The 21,628-nt window shown below is 35.7% G+C and overlaps 1 long non-coding RNA gene across 1 annotated transcript; it reads right to left on the reverse strand.

Moving 5' to 3' along the window:
* Positions 1–452: 452 nt before the first annotated feature.
* Positions 453–17,233, reverse strand: LOC122136518. The gene is made up of 4 exons (XR_006154187.1): positions 17,141–17,233; positions 15,142–15,262; positions 1,583–1,803; positions 453–1,354 (listed from the first exon to the last, which is right to left on the reverse strand). It is a non-coding gene; the product is annotated as an uncharacterized LOC122136518 (long non-coding RNA).
* Positions 17,234–21,628: the final 4,395 nt, after the last annotated feature.

Here is a 21,628-nt window from a genome sequence, read left to right on the forward strand (position 1 = left end):
AAAGACAGTCACTTGTTTCATTTATGAATAAATCAGTACTTTTTAACAAACTGGTTTAGCAAATGATTCAATGACTCACTCATAAAGACAGTTTAGAATGGAATACTAGAGTACTACTCTTACTATTTCTGGCTTATAAATATAAAGCAAAAATAATGAGAAGTATGGTAGTATGCAATTTTGCATTCAGCCAGTCACTTGAAGGAATCAATATTTTTGAACAAACTGGTCAAATGAATGATTCAATTACTTACTCATAAAGACCATGGCTAAATGTGAAAAACAACGTGTGAAATGAGTGGAATGCCTAAATTCACAGTACTCATAAAACAGTAGTCTGAAAGTACAATCAGACTTGAACTAGCAATTATTTAATGCATTTTCATTATTATTCCAAATAAATTGCCTATTAATGCTGTTTTGTGCGTACACATTTTGATGGTTAATGCAAAAGTTACAACCAGTTTGATAACTCTACTCGCACCTTCTCAAATATAGACCTGTTCCTTTCATTACATCTATACAATTCAGCGTAAAGAGCAGAAATATAGGTGACCTAAAACTGTAGTAACACTGTTCAGACTGTGGCATGTATTGAACCAGATACAATTAGACTCTGTGTCATACTGTGCTTCCAGACATCAAGCTTTAGTTGAACAAGACAAAGGCCAACAAAACAAGACCTGATGAAACTAATCATCAGAATTCTAGATTGACAAACATTATATTACAGAAAAAAATACATTTACATGAAGTACTACAAAATTGTTTTCTATATATCCATATTTCCATTGATACATATGTTAGCAAGTATGATTCTCCTTTCAGCACTTTTAAGGGCTATAAAGTGACATTTTAAACAAGGATCTGATCTTGTAAGGAAATCTTCTAGTCATAAAAAGTGATGTGAGTCTTTGAAATGTCAAAGACGACTTGACGGAAAGAACATTTCTATTTAGGGTTTTTAAAGGGATCATAATTCTTATGAAATGTACTATAAAAGCATGAGGTAGTCTGATGTGCTTAGATGTACTTTTAGCAAAAAAATAATAAATTACATATCAGCTATGCACCTAAGCATCTACCACTGTTACGTATGAAAAAAAGAACATTTGTTTAGTATTTCAGTATTCTTTTTATTAACACAGATGGTTCACTGAATTCTTGCATAGACAGTTAAGTACAGACCAAGCTTTGTGTTTTGCAGCAAATGTGGCCCAAATAGGCTGTCTTGTGTCACCATTAGCTGTGAACTATTTTAGTTCAAGTAAATTTTTTCACCTCTTCTGAGCAAATCTGTGATCTCCCATTCAGGCATCAAATGGACACAGCCGGGTTGAATGGGTCATGCTGTCTTAAAAAAAAAAAAAAGTTTATTGATTGATTGATTATAACATGTATGTTAGACTCACATAATACCTAGTTAAAAACACCTGGAGAAACTATTTTTGAATCATAATATTATTAATATATAATAATGGCATCTACTGACAGCCAGGCCACACAGATACAACAGAGTCCGGCTTCTTTTAGCCGTGTTTCTGGTTTCACTCCATCTTTTCCATCATTTAAGTGATTGTACCTTCTCCTCAGGTGGCTCTTCATCTCCAGGCTGATGAAATGCTTGAGCACATGATAAATATTTAATCCACGTTCGAGATCAGCGGCCACACTTTTCAAACAATCCTGGCAGAGGTCCTCAGTGGCTAATTGTCACACCTATGGCATGCCAATGAGGTTACAGCGGGCAAGAATCAATGTCGTCCCATCAGCCCCAAGGCACAGCTGAGACCCAATCTGATGCTGATGGAAAATGACAAATGTAAGTAATGTAATAACCCACAACGGGGAGTGAGCCATATTATTCTAAATCATTACAGCTGTGTTCATCACATGAAACTATTCATCTAGAGTAATCTGAGAATCTGTTATATATTTAAAAAAAGAGGCATAAAACTGGGCAAAATATTAGAGCTTATTTTTATTTATTTATTTGGTCAATGTAACAGTGGGAATAAATACATAAATAAATAAATAAATAAATACAGCTCCCTTTAAACCACATTTTAGCTTAGGTCTTTTAAGGACATTCTTCAGGTACTTTGTAGTTCAGCTGTTTGCATGTCAAAGTCACCCTGACATTTATCTGGTTACAATGCATTTCATTTAGTCTTTGGATACAGAAAAGGCTCTTTTTTTTAAGTTTCGTCATATAATTAACCTACTTAATTATAGTAAATGTCTTGTATAACCTTAAAATGTCAAGTTGTCAATCTTCCATCATAATAACAATGACCTATTTAGATAAAGTAACTAAAGTTTTTTTTTCTCTTCTTCTTTTTAAGTTGTATCAATGTTTCAAAAAAACCTATAGAGACTTTAATATGTATTCTGAAAGTTATGAGAACTTCGGAAATACTTTGGAAATAATACAGTCTAGACAGATACTGTACTGTATATCATTCTATTCTATTCTATTCTATTCTATTCTATTCTATTCTATTCTATTCTATGCTAATCTATAACTTAGTAAGACTCTCTGAGAAAATCTAAAAAAAAAACAAAAAAAACATCCAATGTCTGCCACAGGGCTATTTATAATATATTTCGTTGGCTGGCTGAAACAGACAGAAGAGACCCAAATTTCAACTCTGAGAAAAGATGCTTGTTAATAAAACCAGACGCAATTCTGTCAAAGAAACAATAGGAAATACAGCGCACAATACAAAGACAGTTATTAAAAGTGTGACATAAATGTAGAGCAAGGAGTTTGCTGACAGCAGCTGTAAAAATATAGGTGCCAAATATGCACTGTCGTCAAATGCATGGAGCTGTGAAAATAAATTGTAAAGCTCTAAGAGAGTTTGTTGTCTTGTCCAAGAAGATTCATCTTTGTTTACAAGTAGAAAGATTGCACTGATACTTCAAACTGTCTTTGGAGGGGCAATTTATTCATCAAACACTTCCAGACAAGTTTTAAGCTTAGAAAAGTGTTCCAAAGGCCCCTTTCATCACAGATGAAAATATAAGGGTGCACTATGTAATCTTAAATCAAGCAAAAGAACATTTAGTCTTGTACTGCTGATCTACCAAAGTGAAAGGATTCCTTTTAATTGCTCTCTTTTCAAAAATGTATGAGTGCGCTGGAGTGCACTGATGTCAATCAAACCCAAGCTCCCTGCCTTTACTAATCAATGAACTAGGACACCTGTGGGGTGGGTCAGAAACACTGAGTGACCTATTCTGAAGTTACAACATAAGTGTGTCCACAATAATAAAATGGGAAAGTCTTTTAAAAAGGTAGTTTAAACATGCCATGGTCCTAGAAATGCACTCTTTGTGCAGTATTCATGTTGGTTTCATATGATCAAGGAACAAATTTAAAGATTTCTACAAAATCTCATGCAGTGTGAACAAGTAAAAACTATTAGCATATTTTCCTCACACTGCTATACATTCAATTGTACACATCTTAAATCATTAAAAAAAAAATTGATAAAATAAGTGTTTACGTATAGTTTTTTTTTTTTTCAAAGTAAAACAAACATCAAAACAATCATGGTTCTTAATATATTTGTGTGTAAATCATAATGCATTTTTTTCAGAACAGGATAGAATAGAAAGTTCAAAAGATCATAAGTTATTCAAAACAGAAATCTTTTGCAACATTATAAAAGTCTTTACTTTGATCAATTTATTGCATCTTTGCTATATAAAAGTGATAATTTCTTTCAAAGAAAAAAAAAATACAAAACCAAAAAGTTCTGAACAGTGGTCTATGTAAAATCATGAATGATTAATTGATAAATATAATTAACTTTTTGGGTTTCACATGATGTGACAATTTACAACTTGAGCTAATCTGCCTTGTCATAAAAATATTAAAATGTCTTATATTTAAGAGTTCTGAGGCTCCTCTCTGTGATGTTATTACTGTCAGAACTATGGACTTGTCTGTGTGTTTTTTTTTCCCTGTGACCCAGTTTCTGTCTCTCCTTGATTGTTGATTTGACCCCATGTGTGTCTCCTTAGCTCCCTCGTTATCCTGTCTTTATAAGCCCCAGTCCTTTCAGTTCAGCTTTGTTGGGTCAACCAGTTCCATACGTGTGTCTTCCTCCTGTTCTCCATGTTGGATTTACCCCTGTGTTTAATTAATAAAGACCATGGTGTTCTCTGTGACCTCTGTGTTCCAACACATTGTGCTGAACTTAACTTATGTAAAGACTGTATTTTTAAAAATGTCTTTATAATGCCTTTCAATATTATTTACCTTTTGTCGGTATGTCCCCCACATAATAATATCAATTTTAATTACGAAATTAAAAAAACATTCTAATAATAGAAGAGAACCTATTCAAGTAATTATATCTATGAAATGCATTTGTAAGATGTATTTTTTTTTTGTATATATAAATTAACAGCAAACAAAGAAGCACCTGCAGAAAATGCTGTCCAACTCCAAACCCTGAGGCCACACAACAGAACAAAATGACAGAAGCAGCACTTCATTTGTCAAATATTCCACTAGTTTCCTGAACAAGTCAGTCAGTTTCCAGAGCTGCATACTGTATATCTAATGAAACTAGCTGAGACTTACTATCGGGGACTACACGGACCAGGAGCCACAGTAGCACTAAAAGTCTAAGAAATGCTCATTTGGGCTGGTCTTAAACAGCCTAGAAACTCTGAGAATGAAGAAGTTAAATCCAGAGCAGGCAGCCCGAAGCAGGAAGGCATGGAGTTGCTTTTAAGAATGCACTTTTAAGTGAAAGGGATGACATCTTGCATCACATTTATTTCACATAGCCAAAGGTGCAGCAAAAACTACAATGTCTCATAATTTTACAGTTTTGGAAAGTCAGAAACAAACAAGTTTCAGGGTAAAAGCACAGGAGAGGCTGACTGGGTTCTGATCAAAGCTACAGATGAAAAGGGTAGAGGGGGTCCCTGGAGAGCGGTAACCATCTGAGAGCAGATTAAAGTCCTATTCATTGATAATGAGTAGGGAACTGTGAAAAATCCCCATAGTGAAAACGTGAAATAGGTCTGACCTGTGATCCATCTCGCTCGGGAACACATGTTCGTGATGTAGTTCGATAAATGCAGGTGATACAAGGAAGAGAGAGCTCTTCTTTTCATGTCCATTTTAAAACCAAAGACAAATTCACCATTGTACGGCTTTCCTGAAACAGGTCTGAAAGTATGCAAGACTGAGATTGGTAGGTATTTAAATGGTAGATCTTCTGAGACGGTCCTAGCTGCAGCTAATAGAGGTGTTTGAAAGGTCATTGTGTGGCATTCATCCCTCTAGCCAATCGCATTTGCCATTCTCAGTTATCTGGAATAATGTGGACCTGTAAATGGTGCTTGTTACTCAAATGGGTCACGAATTTGAAGTACTGACTGCTCATTAAATTAGTATTACTTTTCCTATAAACAAAAGACTTCCTGCAATTTTATGGCTATTTATTCCTGTAGCGTTGAATGTTTCAGCCTCCAGGCCATCGGCAATGTCAAATCACCCCCGTGGTCATTAAAAATCTCAAAACAACTAAATTTCAAGCCTTGCTCTCCCTATTTCAGCTACCTAATGATACTCAAATGTCAGACTGATATATTTGTAATCTCACTGTAGTGCGACGGATGAGTTGGTCAGAGCAGTGGCACATAGCTGCTGTCCCATTATCTGGCAGCTGCTACATGCAACTGTATTTGGGGCTGATAACTTGACTTGGATTGGCTTCTTTTTCATGAAGCCCAGTGTAAGGCAGGTGCTATACAAGTGTAGCACTGCAGTTATCAGGAAACATTATTGTACTGTGAAAATGGGGCATTTTGTTAATATTCGCCGTGTGAGATCTGATAGGAAACCTCATATGAACTGATTGTAATGCTGTTTCAGTATATTTAGTGGAGCCATAGAAAAAACTAATGCAAAATGAATCTCATAAATCGTTTGAATGCTTTAATAGTAATAAATCACTATGGATATGAGGCTTATACCACAACTAATCTTTTTAACAAGTACGTATGTTGTCCTCGTGCTTGAAATAGTATAAATTATCTTATATCCCATTTATTTTTACATTTGTACCTCATTATAGACTCATTGGAAAAATGTGCCTTTACATCTACATTTTTTGCAATATGCAAAATTCCACGCACTTCATTACAGTCTCCAGCTGAAATGAATACTAATGGTATTTAAACATCAACAAATTTTGTTCCTTTTTCACACAATGATTACAGGAGCAGAATATCAATTAAAACTTATATAAATTACCATGGTACATTGCTTGTAAACTAATAAATTTTTGATGTTTGCATCATATAACCAGCTCCATATTTATGGCTCTTGGGATATTGTAAACTTGCTCAGTAGCTCACCTGGAACAGCACTGCAATTGCATTGCATGGTGGTGTGGTATGAGTCCCTTGAAACATACATAGCTACATACATAGGCTATACATAAATATTAAAGACTTGTAGAAACAAGATAAAATGGCAGGGTTGCTTCAGCAATGTTTATATCTTGATTAGATTTAGGTAGGCTTTAGTGTTGGGTGTACGATCATTTTTAAATGTGACAGGGCATTTTAACGCTCCATTTTACTGTGAAAGTGTTGAGTAATGTGCAGGAAAAAACAAAATATCATGTGCAGAAATGTTGCAACATTTTTAATGATTCTGGTTTGCAATTAAAGCACAAAACATTGTGATATGTATGCTTAACATGAAAGCTTTATCAGTGGTGGTTAAAAAAATAATAAAGTTAATTCAAAACTTATTCTGAGACAAGTCCTGTATGCAGTTTTGCTTTTAAAGTACATTCTATCTTTTATGGAGGTTTAGAATTATTACTACTGATTAAAAATGTTTTTGGCAGAAGTGATCCAACTCTTCGTGAAGATGAGAGGTTTCTTAAAATGTGGCCTCTATCATAGAAATGCATTTATGGACAGCTGCATGTATTTACAAATGTGAGGTTAAAAAAAAAACGTATACAGTAAATTATTAAAAAAATCCATAAGTAATGGATTTATGAAGCAAATATACATCACAAAGAGGAAGAATAAATGTGAGAGGTTTGTAAGTATTAAGTGGGATATTAAAAAGATACATATGTATTGGAAAAAAAAAATATATATATATATATCTCAAATTGAAGAATCATTAGAATTGGACACTGAAAGAGGAGAGCATAAGTGAACACAAACATCCAGAACCCTAAAACATCATGGAAAGAGTGTTGGAGGCAAAATGAAATGTTCAGTGTTTCTGTCTATTTCCCGCTCAGACCTCAGAGTGAACACTGTGAGTGACCCATTTAGTCATCTGTGTTTTTAGCACGGTTTCTCTGCGCTCATCCCCAAACAGATGGGTACTGAAGAAAGCAGGCGGAGTTTTGGCTCCAGCACTAAATCATGACACCTGCCGCCCTGCTGGCACATACACCTCACACCACGGGCTGCCATGGCCTGTTACCACCCAAAAAGCAGGCTGGTCTGTTCCTCTGTATGACTATGATACTATTGCCAAAACAAAGCTAGAGTATGAGCAAATCACATCATTTGGTTATAGGCAAACCTTTTAAGGTAGCACAAAAAATAAGATCACCTGTGTTGAGACGTCTTTCTGAATAAAATGGCATTTAACCATTTATTTTCTTTAAATGAAAAGTGTATGTAACCTTCTTTTCCTTGGTATGTTTGGGTAAAGCTAGAAATACTTCAACAAGTACAATGAAAAATTAAATGGAAACGAAAAAAATAAAATAAAATCTAGGCATAATAAAATGGAAACTCCACCCCAAAATGAAAATTTTGCATTAATCACTTACCCCCATGTCGTCCCAAATCCGTAAAAGCTTCATTCATCTTCAGAACACAATTTAATATATTTTGGATGAAAACCAGGAGGCTTGTAACTGTCCCATTAACTGACAAGTAAATTACACTGTCAAGGTCCAGAAAGGTATGAAAGACATCGTCAGAATAGTCCATCTGCCATCAGTGATTCAACCGTAACGTTATGAAGCGATGGCAATACTTTTTGTACATGAAGAAAACAAAAATAACAACTTTATTTAACAATTTGTCAACTCTGTGTCTCTCCCCATCACTGTAGTGCCATTTTGGAGAATATCCGCTGAACGCAGGCAGTATATGCTCTTCTGTGTCAGCCGCGCCACAAGGATGCGCAAAAAAGTATTCTCGTCGCTTCATAGCTTTACGGTTGAAGTTACTTGCCAGTTAATGGGACAGTCACAAGCCTCCCGGTTTTCATCCAAAATATCATAAATTTTGTTCTGAAGACGAATTAAGCTTTTACGGGTTTGGAACGACATGGGGGTAAGTGATTAATGACAAAATTTTCATTTTGGGGTGGAGTAACCCTTTAAGATTCTAGCAAGTGTACACTTTGAGATCTATTATGCAAAAGGTGAACTAACTTTCTGGATGATTCAAGGTGCTATGCAAGTTTTAAGTGCAAATGTCTGACCCCAAGCAGCATATTCACTGATTCATGCTTGTTTCAGACTGAGGATATCTCTAATGTATAAGCCTCATGAATGGTAGGATATATTGTCCCCTGATTAACCACAGCCATGAACACTGGTGCTATTCATAGACACTGTTACTCCACAGATGTCTGTGCTCCTGCTTCCAGCAGGGATGTGACAGTTTCCAGTCTCAAATGTAGATTGATTAATGACTCACAGCTCCCCCAGAAACTCTCTCTATTTCCATTATCAAGCACGGATCATTTAACCCTGTTCTGTCAAGACGGACTTTATTATTTTTATGTTTAGGGTCACACAAATGATGTCTTCGTAAAAATAACTACAGACATTTTGAAATCTTCCTGTTCTTTTCCATGTTAGCTGATAACCCCAATAATAATACAGTGCTGTATTAAAAATATATTCTTTTTTTTTTTTTTTATAGAAATGTTATCCCTTCTAGTGATACTGTTTCTGTTTGGATTTCATTTGACCCCAGCAAATAACACACTGCAGAAAAACACATGAAAAAAATGGTATGTATACCATATTTTTTTCATGTTTTATATGTGGGGGCTCTGAGGTGCCAAACTTAAATAAATGTTACAAATTTCACGAAGGACAATTTCTTAACAAGACACTTGTTGTGTTTAGAGTCAGTTCTTATAAGATTTGCAAAAGTAATAAAACGGAGATGTAATGATTCAATGCCAAAGTGTAATTCACCCAAAATCAGCCTTTATTCAACCTTGTGTTGCTCCAAACTTGTGTGACTTTCTTAATGAAACAGAAAAGAAAGAACACAGCCTCAAACAGTCCCAAACATAAGTTTCATGTAAAGTACTTAGGTAATAATAATTTTACAATTAATGTATTTTAAAATACTGAATTCATTGCTACAAACATATTATATTTAAATACATCACATACAATTTTTAATCTAAGTATATTTTAGTTTACTATAAATTCTTACTTTTAGCAATCAATTTAAACTATATTACATTTTTATTTAATTGTAAAAACAATGCAATTAAATGTCCAAAAATATTATGTTTGCACTTAAGTATGTTATTTTAAAGTATATGTTATTTCAGTAATAAGGTTTTTTGTTGTTGTTGTTGTTGCTGTTATTTTAAATAATCCTAAAATGTGCTAAAGAGATAGTCCACCCAAACATTTTAATCGCCCTCAAATTGTTCCAAACTCATATGACTCTCTTTCTAAGGAGATATTTAACAGAATGTCCGAGCTGCTCTTGTCCATATAATGAAAATGAATATAGGGACCAAGGACCGCCGTGATCATCATTCACTTTCACTGAAACAGAATTTACATTTTTGGGTGAACGGAGCAGTTTAATTACAGTGACACTTAATCCCAGAATTCCACAGCACACATTTGCGGTTCCTCCTCCAGCAGATCTGTTTTCTTCCTAATCTGCCCTAACGTGACAACTGCAAGGCAACTGATTAGCAGAGAGTAGCACAACAGTAGAAAACATTTACTCCCTGCAAATATTTACTCGCTCTGTTAATTACAACTCTGTTAAGTCATTTCCCCACCTGTTCTTTTAATCTGTCTTTTTAACAAAGAACCTAAATTAAATCAAACCATGAGTCACAATAATTATAGACTTTATCTCTAGTTGCTGCTGTACACAGATGTCATGGTTGACTCAAGACAGATTTTTATAGATTTGCAATAGCGTCGCCTCAGGCAGGCTTTGCAGTGATTCACGCTCACTGTAAAATACATGTATAATGAAAGGATCACGGAGCCTAACACCTTCATTATTGCTGATTCTGTACGGCTTGGTATTCTTTGACTTCGGTTGCTGTATTTGAATGCATTGTGGACATCTGCGGTAGACATCTGCTTGGCGGATGACATACGGAATCTCTGCCATGTTCAATGTATTGAAGAGCTCACAATAGCTGACACATACGCTGAAGCAATATAGCCGTTCTGCCAATAGGCAAAATACAGCCAGCACGTCCCAAAGGGACCCTAACGTGCAGACAGTTTAAATAAAAGTCTGTTTGACCAGAACTGGTTTCATGTTTTGTGTTAAAAATTTTATACTTTCTGACGGCTGAGGCATAGTAATCACATTTTGGTCTCTAAACTCAGATAATATGTAGTGAGTCATGATTAGACTGCAGAACAAGTCCATGTCAAAATCTTGTCAAAAGAGCAGCTAGTTAAATGAGGTTTCTGTCAGAAAACTGCCTGTCATGCTTTAAACAATCTATTTAATTTGTCACTCAAACAGCATTCGGTTACACTGGATAATAAAGGTGAGAGAGAAATATTTAGAGCTGAGGAAAAGCAGCTAATAAAATATGAAGGACCGAATAACCTCATTTATTTCTGAAAATAAAACTGTGGGGGAAAAGAACATAACCAACCTTGAGACGTTTCAAACAGCTGGCTTCTGAGATCAAAGAGAACGAATAATTTTTATTGCAGTGCCAATGAAAATGGAGACTATTACATGTGTTTCTGCGGCCTGAGGACTTGTTATCTACACATTAGCAAAATAGAAATGAGAATCCACCGACGGCAGTGAAGACCAGTGCATCACTACAACTAAATGTTCACTTTTGACCTGGAATTGGGGTTATGAATATTCATAAGCACAAATGTTAAATGTTCACATCAAATTCCAGCACCCACTGGTGAATGGCAAACATGAATATTCATGCCAACATATGCGTTTTCTGTTCTCAGCAGGTATCTTTGATGATGTAAGGAAAAATAAGAACTTCTCAGAAAAGTTTCCAAGATCAGATTTCATGTGCTGAAGTGCTCACATTGTTTTAGATAGATACCCTGAATGACAATGCAATGTAAACCACAACATCTTCACCAAATATCTTGCATCCATACATTTCGCCCATAAAACTAAAACCTAGGAATTAAAGAGGCAAATTGTGTCATTTTAAAGGGTTAGTTCACCCAAAAATGAAAATTAGCCCATAAATTACTCACCCTCAAGTCATCCTAGGTGTACATAGCTTTCTTCTTTCAGACAAATCCAGTTGGAGTTACATTAAAAATTGTCTTTGGTCTTTCAAGCTGTTTAATGCCACTCAGCGGGTGTTGCATGCATCAGTCCAAAAGAAGCTAAATAAAAAGCGCCCATCCATAAGAAATAGTGTCTCACATGGCTCCAGGGGGTGAACAAAGACCTCCGAGAACTAATAAGGCAAGAATGGATTGCCATCAGTCAGGATTTGGCCCTGAAGCTAATATCCAGCATGCTAGAGCGAATTGCAGAGGTTATGAAGAACAAGGGTCAACACTGTAAATACTGACTCATTATTTATTTTGCCAATAAAAGCCTTTAAAACTTATGATATGCCTATCATTGTTTTTCAATATACCATATAAATGTGGAAAAATAATCTACAAATACTGAAGCAGCAAACTTTGCAAAACACAAAATTAATGTCACTGCCAAAACTTTTGGCCATGACTGTACATTGAGATGACAAATGAGAGACACACTATGGGTGGAATTCATCTAAAATTAGCCCAGGAAGAAAGAAGCTGCTAATTATTGTCAACCTCACACATCTTATCCCACGCAATGATGGTGAAACACCCGCCCAACGTAAAGGAATTCTGATACGTCTACCACCAATAGCGCTTTCCCTCCATGTCTTTCACAAATCTCAGCTTGCAGCAATAAACAGTTAAAGTGTCTGATTCAGTTCCACAGTATTCCCCTGCAAACCTTCATCGTTTATTAAAAATCTCAGTTACAGAAGACACAGCTCAGGAGCAGAGTGGGTATTATAAATCCCAAAGTCTCAAAAAACAGTTTTGTAAATGTTGACATGAACATTATTCTGTATTATCTTATTTTATTCTGCTGGTAAGCAAAAGTGCGTGCTTGTAGACACTCGCCAGCCAGAGCATCTTCTGTAAACTGTAGTAAGATATGAGAATCAGGGCAAAAAAAATGCTTGGTGGACATAAGCCGATATGGGATTTGCTCTTGTTATAATCAACCTTAACGAGTTTGAGAAAGGCCTGCGATTAAATTAGAGGAGGCAGGGCTGACTGAACACGGCTGGATTAGCGAGCCAACATGGACGGGTCTGAGCGAGACCCAGCTGGTCTCAAAGTGGAGCTCCTAATTGAAAGCCAGAATACCAAACAGCAGGCACTGATGGAGCAAACGAAACAAGATGGTACTGAGGGGAGTCCTGTGTGCTCACACCTAATTGGGTCTCTGATGGGTCAACAGAATCATTATCACTCCAAAACATGCTGATTACCGACATCTTGTTTATCCGTGCGTCTTGGCGAAATCCCTGGCAAGGTAATAACATTAGCATAATTAGCACAGCACTTCTCCTATTCATTCAGAATGAAGTATGGTGAGAGCAAGAATTAACCCAGAACAACTTATTTTTCCAAGAATTTTTAAAATATCAAACAGATATTTTTTACAGGCCTAAAAGACACTCAGCAATCACATCAACAGCTCTCAAAAAACTGCAGGGTTTCCTGCTGGAAAATTACCAGCTTCTGATGGCAGTTAATCTGTTATGACCTGGTTTTTATAGCAGGATTTCAAAGTGTTATGATTTTTTCACCCACCATTATTATTTGAAAGTAGATAATGGTTCCATGCATTGCGACATGTTTACCTGATAGAACAGTTTTTTTGTTTGTTTGGTTTTTTTTAACAGTTATTCTGTATTATTTTCAAGATCACTGACTATTTTTTTTTCTCTGCAGTAACAAATGGTGCTTTTTTCAGAACACATCTAGCATGTAGGTGTCAATAATGTCAAGTCTGACCTTGTCTAACAATTTCAATTGAGCCGTCGAGTTGCTGCCAGTTTACTTTCATAATGAACAATGTATTTGGACCTGAATGGAGTAAATGGAGCATTATGAGTGAAAAGGCAGCAGTTAGTTTTTGAAATTTGTGCTTGTATGGATGTGCTATTATATGTATAGACACAATAAACCTGCAGTACATGATGGAGCCATCTAAAAGATGTACATTTTCTGGCATCCTGGCTTGGGCTTCACAAACACACCAACAATAAATGCCAGTAAGGCTCATAATTTATATGAAATAATGAACTCAGAATTTCTAAAACATCCCGAGGCAACTAGGAATTACACAAGCTTCAGTCTGGATCCAACCCTTACAAAGATCTAAGATGACCGAACACCTGAGAAGAGATGACCTCAGGTGATGCTAACCCTGGAACAACATATAAAACTACCAAATTTTGCTTAATCGCAACGTTTATTCGCAATAGCAAAGTTTAATCGGAACATATATGATCATTGCAGTTAATAGTGTTTACCATCTGTTCGATTACATGTAATTTGTAACTAACTGCATGATTCTTACTGCACATTTCTGCCATAGTCACTACTAATAACCTACTCCTAAATATGATAGAAACTTGATATTTTCTGTAAAGCTGCTTTGCAAAGATTGGTATTGTGAAAAGCACTATACAAATAAACTTAAATTGAATGACACAAGGCTAGAAACACCCTGTATGCGCTACTAAAATACACATTCTTGACTTATTTGTCAAGATTAACTAATGCCCTAGTGAAAAATAAATATACTTAATTGTATTTCAAATATATTTATTTCATGTTAAGTATACTAAAAAAATAGATTGACATGTCTATAACTGAAAATACATTCTAAATGTAGTTATTTCATGCTTTCATCAAGCACAAACATTTGTAAATTTGTAAAATACTATAATTTTTACAAATGCATTTGGGGAAGGATGAAACATATATTCATCTTTAAGAAAGTACACTGGCTAGGTTCTTAATTCCATCTACAACATGTCTGAAACCAGTTAAAAGTGTTTTTCACACATACATACCCATATAAATAACTGGACGACACCTTTGAAAGAGAACACCACTTCATAACCAATGACATGCCCATGCTCACTCAGCACAACTAGTGTCTAAACGTGATGACTGAAGCAACTCATCTTATGATGACTGAAATAAGTTTCAGCATTAACAATTATAAAATTTAAATAAAAATAAATTAAAGCTTAGAAATAAAAAGAAAGAAAAAAAAACTAAGAAAATATATACTAAAACAATTTCCATTTTTGTGTGGACTATTAAAAGAAAAGAAAAGAATGAACAAACTAATAAATACTACAATAGTGTATAAATAATATTACTAAAATAACACTGCTATCAAGCTGAGGCAAACCCAAAATCACTGTAAAACGAACAAAAATGGAAAATAAAAACAGTGAATTCATTACAGTGGGCTACAAGGTTTTGAATGAAAGGGAGAATGGAAATGGATAAACAAGCAAATAATCAAATAATTCCCATGCTTTTAGGACGATAATTATAGCCCTTCTTATTCAGGTGAAAGCCCATCCATGCAAAGCAGTGGGCCTAAATATTCAGTCTACAGTGTGAGTGTCTGCCAACAACAGCAGGCATCATCAGGCCTGATGGCGTCATGGTGGCAGAGAGACTCTCTAGGGGGCCGAAGGGGCAGCTGCCAGGATTCCTTCCGCCCCATTACTCCCACATAATTAGATCATCCCTGACAATCTCAACTGCTGCCATTGTGCTGGTGCAGGAGCCATCTGTGACAACATCTTACCTGCACTCGTTTCTGACTTAATTCCTCTACTACACACACTTTGACACCTCCTGCAGGAGCTGTTCAGCAGAATCTGGTCCCTGATTGAGGAAATTTGGAGAGTCTTGGAACTCTGCTTCACCTAAACACAAGGTAGAAAGAATAATAATTATTTTTTTTTATTTTTTTTTTAAAGACCAAACTGGTCCGTATTCACTTTCATTGCAAAGAGCAGCTTGGACATTCTGTTAAATATCTACTTTTTTGAAGAAAGTCAGAAGTCGTCATATGTTGTTTAGAATGAAATGACGGTGAATAAATGATGATAGATCTGTCACTGTTTGGGTTTCTTTAAGTAACGATAGAAAAAAAAAAGCATGGGATTCTCTGTTTCATGACTGGTGTTACCATCATTTTGATAGTCTTTTGGTTTCTAAACCCTTCTGTGTGAAACACCTCTATAAATGGAACTACCACTTAAAGGGCCGTGGGTAGGGATTTCAAAATACAGAGGCTATTTGGATTGCTGCCTATGTTACGAGTCATTTGAACGTATTTGTGAATGCATGTTTTAATCAAATATGAGTGTCTCGGTAGCCAAACTTTAATGAATCCCACTGTAAACACTGGCACTGCAGGAGTATTCATTGTTGGGTTTGCGGTGCAAAAGGATGCTAATAAGGAAAGAGATCAAAGCGAGGATGTTATGCGAGTTCCCACAAGACTTCATGGCCCATATTGCTGTTCAGCTCCAGGCTTCTACCTGCTTCTCTTCTTAAAAAAAAAAATTAATTAAATAAATAAAAAAAATCACCCAGCAGACTATACAGCCTCTTCTTTGCCAAGGACACAATTCTGTTTCTATTATTCCATTTTTGACCAAAGCGTATAGCGACGAAAAACAGGATGGATTAATTTTTTTTTTTTTTTTTTTAATTCGTCACATACACGATTATATAGAGCATATATAACCAGCAGTGAAATGTGAGTCTTTTTAGAATTTGTGCTCTGCTTTTAACCCATCCAAAGTGCACACACACAGCAGTGAACACACACACCGTGAACACACACCCGGAGCAGTGGGCAGCCATTTATGCTGCGGCGCCCGGGGAGCAGTTGGGGGTTCGGTGCCTTCAGGACCTCAGTCGTGGTATTGCCGGCCCGAGACTCGAACCCACAACCTTAGGGTTAGGAGTTAAACTCTCTAACCATTAGGCCACGACTTCTCCACAAAAGAGTTGTACTGACAAATCTGTGGTGCTTATTGTATTATTATTGCTAAATATAACTTGGCTGGTCTTCAAATATAATTTTGTTTTTGTTTAAAGATATTTAAATAGCTTAAGTTCATCTTATGCTATTTTTAAAGGAATAGTTATTTTAAAAATGAATTTGCTGTCATTATTTTCTAACACCACTATCCTGTTAACACCAAAGGATTTTTTTTTTTTAAATCATGCAACAGCTTTTCATAACCCGAAAGAGAAAATGTAGGAAAACAAAAAACAAAGGAACAATTCATAAAAATGTCATATGATTTCTGTGCTAAAGTACTATGAAGTACAATTGAACAGATAGGTCAGGATTCATATTATAGGTATGATTCCCATAGAATGCAAAAAAGTATGCCTTCAATGCAATGTATGCTGTTTTAAATAAAGCTGACAGCTAAAAGCAGAAATGTAAATAAGACGTCAAAATGCATTCATGAATCAGAAGTGAAACTGTGCATAATAATAAGCAGTTATAAATATTAATATCTCTAATTTACATGATAAATTAACCTAAAATGTAAACATTTGTCAATGCAAAGCACAAAGGATTTTTCAAGACACATTAAATTCTACATCCACAAATACGTAGGCCCTGATTGCATAGTAAAACAGGAATCGCTGAACTGACTCAAATAGAATGTGCTTGTATACGAACATGCTAACGGAAACACAGTGTTGAACTAAATTAAATCATCATGAGTGCTCCAAAACATATGTAAGCTTTACATAAAGGAACAAGAACTTACAGAGAATACAGGTAAGACAAAACCAGCAGCAGATCAGAATGAGCCCGTAAAGATTAACATTGAATTCACTTTCTTTTTACCTGGGTCTAAATTAAATTACTTCCTGTCAGAGCGATTGCAACTAGGGGGAGCCAAATCCCATATGCAAAAACTACATCGAAGCAGAACAACACTGCTTTATACATGTGTTAATGTGTTCTTGTTCATACTATATTGTGGGGTGTGGGACCAAATGTCCCCACAATTAGTAAAACCATTAGGGGGAAAAATATTAAATATAGTAAATGATGTTTATCTAAAAAAAAAAAAAGTGTAACAATGCAAACAGGTTTCTTAAGGGGTAAGTTTAGGGTGGGGTTAGGGGATAGAAAATATTGTTTCGTCAGTATAAACGTAATAGAAGTCTTTTGTATAATTATATATATATATATATATATATATATATATATATATATAATTTTTTTATAATATATATATATATAGTAGACTCAAACGCCCTATTCCAAAAACAACATCAGAGGCCTGTTTCCTTCTTTGACAACTGTGATTTAAAATTTGTGATTGCAAAGTATTTGGACCTTTTTCCCTTTAAGAAACAACTGACAAACAGTCTTATTTACAAGACAACAGCTTGCACTGGAGTTAAATGGTCAGCACTTTTCTTCAGTCAGCAAAACACATTCAAAAATAAATTCACATCAAATATGGAGCGCGGATAAAAGTCAGCTCCTATAATTGGAAACATGAGGGCAAATTGTTCTAACAAGTACAAGGCGATAATAGCGATAATGAACCACTCTAAACTTTCCTCATTTGTGAGCAATATAACTGATCATACTTGAAGCAGCTTTCCTTTGGATTGGGTGTTATTTTAGCACTGTTTCTATTTTCATCTAAATGAAAGCTGCTTAAAAAGTTCTCTATAGACAGCACCTTCCGAAAGTATCTGAACAGAATCATCTGAGAAGTATCCAGAGGGAAGCAGATGATGGGGTTTATTAATAGGACTTGGGCTGTGCTGTAGGACTGACAGAAGGACTGAGCTGATCATCAACATATCATCTTTCTAAACCTCCCTGTGGAATGGAGCAGGCAGCTACAGAAATCCCCAAGTAAAGTTTTACAGCAGGAAACGGACAATTTGGCAATGTTTTCCACAGAATTGTGTTTCTCTTTCCATTTGTAGAAAGAATTACCTTGAGAACTGAGCATACAATGAAAATGCGACTTGGGCCTTTCTTTATGAACAAAGCTCTTTTCCAATGCACATAGACTTCTAAAAATGTAAGAATTGTACAAAGATGAAATGCAAAATGTGGAAACCAGAAGGGGCCGCAGCTGCTACTACTCCATAAACATCAAAATTGAAAGGACCTCAGGACAACCTCCAAGTCTCAGAGTTTATCAAAAAGTTTTACTGAGGGGATTGCTTTCCCAGATCTGCTATAGCTGGTTTAACTTCAGCATCTATTTAAGTTCATTTTGCTGGTGCAACCAATATTTGCTTGAGGATAGAGTAGGATTGCCAGTGGCTATAGTCCATGCTATTCAATGATTTTGTTTCAGTGAAACTTGTCTAGCTGTGTTTCTTCAGCTCCCCCAACACCAGTGTACTGTTTATCTTTGCATGTAAAACAGGCTATAAAACAGATTCTGTAATAAGATACGGTCTTGCATTAGGGAATATAGCCTTATTAGCAGTCAAGAGAAACGGTGCATGTCATTGCTGACAACATGATTGAGCTTGAGAACAGACACTGTGTGGACACACGGAATATCATTATGTTTACAGCAGGAGAACATTCCATTAAATGGCATTTAGTGGACAGTTTTTATCCAAAGCAGTTTACGACGCAGGAAGTCACCCTGCATCTCACTAATTGTCCTATTTATGGAAAACACCATCAATTCCAACTGATTTCAGTAGACTTCTGAGGCAGCATAATGGTCTAATGATGTACATACATGATGTACAACAAAATAGACACTAGATTTGGTCAAATAAAATAAAAGCAAATATCTAAACACAAAAATACTAATGGGGGTTATGTGCAGCAAACTTCAGGTTGCAGCACTTCCGGTTCATGTCATTTGTATGCTTTGTTAAATATAGCTACAGTGTTTTAATAGTGTCTTCAAAGGAGCTACCAAAAGCATAACCACGTCCATCTAAAAGTTGTTGTTTTTTCTTCTGACTAACATATGGATGGTCTATTTTGACGAGGCCTATTTTGGCTGCAACTTTCAGACACCTTTCTTTTCTTTTCTTTTCAGGTCAAATGTCACCCAAAAGCATGCACAGGATAGTGGGATATCACAAGTAGCGAAGGATACATCTGTGCTGTTTAAACCTGCCTTGTTTTAAAATGAAGGTATCTCTGGAGACAGGATGTGACACAGTCATCTGATTCGGACATGCCTTGTTTTCCTTCTTTCTCTGTAAATGCTGCCTGTGGAATTGAGAATAATAGTATTAAAATGAACGAAAATTCAAAGAAATTTTTGTCATTTTTTATTACAAAAGCCCTGGATAGATAGATAGATAGATAGATAGATAGATAGATAGATAGATAGATAGATAGATAGATAGATAGATAGATAGATAGATAGATAGATAGATAGATAGATAGAAGGTTAAATTGAATTTACATTCAAAAGGCATATTAATATTTCACAGTGGTTAGTCATTCAGCACATATTGCTGGATTTTAGAATGTAAAACTCGAAGCAAATATGCAGTGGTTTGACTTTCTCCAAGAACAACAGCCCTTGCCTGCCTAATTAAAATTTATCACAGTTATTATTAGTGTGCAAAAGAGGGACAGCACAGGGCAATTTTGCCTCCTGACTTAGAAAGACCCAGCCATGAGACTTAAAGATCCGATCTGCTTCACTCCCTGCACACTAATGAACATTTTAATCAGTGCATGCTTATTAAAATGTATTTCACCTCCGATCTCTCGTGTTTCACATGGACATCTACTATTAACAAGTAGGTAAACATTTTTTTTTTTTTTTTTTTTTGCCAAGGTGTACAGACAGACTAGTCAATCAGAGCAAAGCATCTGAATCCTTACACTCAGGCTTGACATGCTATGTAACTTAAAACAGGATGGGAAAAGGCTAAGACATGACAATTGAGATCCAAAGAATACCAGCTCATGTGTGCCTAACAATAAGATGTGATATCACAAATCATCACCCGTGCATTGTTCAGTCTAAACCTCTCGACTATTAGGCCTGCATGTGCTGTGGTGTGAGGGCAAAATTGTTCGCTATTCGCACTGCAGAATAGATCACACTGCTTTTATTAGCAGCTCTGCCACAATGGTTTCAAATAGGCACAGTTTTATGAACATTATTACTGGGAGAACATGTGAGGCTTCACAGCATAAAGAAAGCACTGCCTGAAATTCAACGCATTTAAACAAGAAAACAGGTCCATCGGTTCACTAGCCATGTAATTTATCCAAAGTGAAAGCAATCAGAGGAAATGGTCTTCTTAGGCTGACTGACTATAATGCAAAATGACCATCATTTTTGTTGGCTATACAGAGACATAATGTTTAAAGGCAGCAAGAAAGCTAAAATTGTCAGGGGTGTGTGATAATTGCAGGTGAGGTCGTTTGTTCAGTAGTTAGTAAAGCCGAATAGCTGTGATAATGGGTTTTCTCATCTTATTATTGAGGTTTGTCTGGCTCACAAGGCTGTTAAAGGTCTGAAAATAATGTTGAAATCATGTGGCAACAGCTTACCATCCTTTCCCGTCATCGACAGACTGTGTTACACTCCCAAAGGAACACTAGACTCGTTGAGAAAACTGCTATTCATGTAAATAGCGCTGACTGAAGTAATTACTTTGTCCCCTTGTGAAGGTCTAAGAGGTGGTAACAGGTCAGAACAGATACAAATGGCTATTTCTAAACACTATTCACAGAGATAATGAAGCGAACTATTTGAATATATCATTGGGTAGGTGAGTAACTCTTGTGCCTAGCAACAAAGCTTCTGCTATTGTATGCTGAGAAACAAACTGCTGTTCCAATTTGTTCCTCAGCGTGAAATGTTTAAGCATACAATGAAATCTCAACTAAAATATTTATGTACATCAGTTAATATATTCTATTTTAAAATGTAATTCATTCCTTTGATGCAAAGCTAAATTTTCAGCATCATTATTCCAGTCTTCAGTGTCACATGATCCTTCAGAATTCAATACGCTGAATTGCTGCTCAAGAAACATTTAATTTTTATCAATGTTGAACACAGTTGTGCTGCTTAACATGTTTGTTTTCAGGATTCTTTGATAAAGCTTAAAAGAACAGAATTTATTTGCAACATTATAAATGGCGCATACTAATAGGTATTATCGTAACTGATGATATTCACAGCTTTAAACGACTTGGCACAAGCTGATTGGTTCATGTTGCATACGCAGCCAATGAACTTGCTACTCTACATTTAAATGGCTAGTTAGCATTCACTTGA

This window comes from Cyprinus carpio, chromosome B3 (assembly GCF_018340385.1).
Source record: "Cyprinus carpio isolate SPL01 chromosome B3, ASM1834038v1, whole genome shotgun sequence".
NCBI lineage: Eukaryota > Metazoa > Chordata > Actinopteri > Cypriniformes > Cyprinidae > Cyprinus > Cyprinus carpio.